Consider the following 2,896-nt stretch of genomic DNA (forward strand, 5'->3'; position numbering starts at 1 on the left):
TAAAAAGCACCACAACTGTTTGCGACTACTTTCTCCAAGAATCTTAGAGAAGGAAGGGGAGTTTAAGAAATCGGTCTCTGTAGTTGCAAAACCCCGGCAAGAGTGCTTTTAAGAAGGGTTAATTACAGCTACTTTAAAGCGACTGTGGTAGCATATCCTCGATAATAAGAAGATATCATATCTATGCTAAAAGAAGCCAATTAAGGACCAACTTCCTTTAAGCAGCCTAGTTGGGATTGGATCTAACAGACAGTGATGCTTCGATGAAGAAATTATTGAAGTTAACTGGAAGATCGATACCGAAAACATTCTAAATATATATCAAGTTTACATTAGTTTAAAGTTCCTGAACTTGAGAGCCACTATAACTGTTGATGGCAGTTGTGATAATTTCTCTTCTAATAGTAATAATATTATAAAAGAAAGCTCATGAAGTCATGTAACTTAAGTTTATGGGATATGGCTCAATAGAGCTGGACTCTCTGTCAGCCTGGCTACACGCTGAAGAGAAACCTAGGGTTGTTCTTATTTGCTTCTATTAGGCGAGTAAAGGCTCTCTGACGTTACGTTTACGCCTTTCTATATGTTTAAGATATCTCGCCAAATTGAGTGATATTCTATAATTGGAAGAGCGCCATTTCCGTTCCGATTTCTAGCTGTTCTATTAATTGCGGTTGGTGGTTGTACCACGGCTCAGTTTCCTATGTTTTAATAACTCCTTTTATAGAGCGATAGAGTCTAAGTTCTTCGTAGAGCCCCAGCACTATGACAAGGATACAATTTCGAGGACTAAAGTTAATATAAGACTCTGTAAATTCAGACATGGCCATGAATGAACGCTGAAGGAATCTCCTCCTTTAAATTTAGCTACAGCCACCGTCAGATAGACATCTGCTGTTAGGAAGTTTTGCCTAATGGCTTATAATCTCAATAGTATGATTCAAAAGTTATTAAATAAGTCAAATAGCGAGAGATATGTGGAAGACGTAATTAAATGTTTCATTACTAATGCCATATGATAAACGAGGTCAAGAGTGGATTAAAACAATGAGTGGTTTATTACACTCTGACAGAAGCCAATTGAGCTCTATTAATGAGTAAATCAATTACTAAGCCCTGTCATTTTCAACATCCACCAGAATATCTAAAATCACCTACATAATAGCTTTGTCTGATTTAAGCGACTAAAGCTTAATAAAAACTCTGAGAATTCAGATATAAAATCAGATACGGCCAGGAGCCGCGTACATATAACGAATAAAACTGCTGCAGATTTCCAATTTGGCATGATAAGACTAAGAACAACGCTTTTAAATGAATTATAATTTAGTTAGTTTAGGGTCCATTAAAACTCCTCAATCTCCTAATCAGACCAGGTTTTCCCCAAAAAGGCTCCCATATTCAATTGAAGCCCACATGTTTTCTGACACCACCTCGACAGCCGCGCGTGGAATGAAGACATGTGGCATACATGTCATCACTGTCACATTGGCAGCGTTCCCAGAAACATACGGTGTCCGACATTGTTCTTTCCAATCTAACACACCAACCCACTTAATCTTAGTGACCTCGAATTGCGTATCGGGTGTCATTACCGCCGACGGTAATAACATCTTATTGTATTTACGTATATCTTTAGCAGCAGTTTTAAATAAGATCAACATCGCCCGCTCTGGCCCCAGGGAGACATATTAACTGTGCCGCCTGCGCTTCGCTAACTTCACGTTCTGACTATGCGAGAGCCAATAATCAAGAGTCTGTCCTCAGCAGGTGTGTCGCTGAGTGGGGAATTAGTGGACAACCCGCTCTGCCTCCGAGCCACAGCCGCCCATTTCATATTTCTTTGCATTATCGAGTCCAGGAGGTGAATCACGGTATAAGCCATTATCCTTTTTTCATTTCCCTAATTGGAAAATGTGCCTGTGCTTTCACATGTTTGAATAATAATAATAATAATAATAATAATAATAATAATAATATATTTTTTTATTCACTACAAACTACTACTACTACTCGCATATATGTTAATAATATATAAAATGCTAGCCATTTGTCAAAGCATGATGAGCAGTTTAGGCACTTCCCAGGCTCCCAGGCACTTTGGACCTGTATGGCAGAGGGAGCTGCTGCAGGCCAGTGCTCAGGGGTTACAGCCAGGAATGTGTCTTTTCACTTGGCCAGTAGTGAGTGTGATTAATCCAATCTGTGAACAGAGAGGGATATAAAACCAGGGCAAAGCATATAAAAAAAAACATAGCATATAATGAGGCAAAGTTATTGTTTCTCTGATATCAGAGGTGCACTAAAAAACATCTGTTTTAAAGTTCACTTGTTTGCACAGGAATGCATTCTGTATTAGGCTGCTGGCATCATAATTCACTACCAATTTAGACCCGTCATTAACTTCAGTGCTGTTTCTAAGTTACAAGATTTGTGAATGTTTACTTTTCAAAGCTTTAAAGCCCATGAACACAGGATTTTCTTTCTATGAAACGTTTGTTGTTTTTGGGGAATTTAACAGTGAAGCACATTTAAACCCCCATAATGTAACTTTACTACCTTAAAATAACAGCTTCAAAATCATATTGATGCTTCCCTGACTTGTAACAGGTTGACTCGTGCCTCTGTCATTCCCACTCTGTGACCCGTATTCCTGTTTAGTTCACTTTAACCTCTGGGTTGAGACAAGTGCATTTACAGAACTATGTCACACACGACCCGCTATGTTACAGATTTTGGTGAAACTGGAACATATTTTATGGAGAGAACATTTCCTTGTTTCCTTTCTAATGCCCTCTGACTACTTTGCCTCAACTCTCAGTGGATGACACGCTCTGCCTCTGAGCCCCAGCCGCCCATTACGGACCCTACCTTTAAATAATCCCTGCAACAAGAT

Source organism: Morone saxatilis, unplaced genomic scaffold (assembly GCF_004916995.1).
Source record: "Morone saxatilis isolate NCDOM2014 unplaced genomic scaffold, NCSU_SB_2.0 Contig3, whole genome shotgun sequence".
NCBI lineage: Eukaryota > Metazoa > Chordata > Actinopteri > Moronidae > Morone > Morone saxatilis.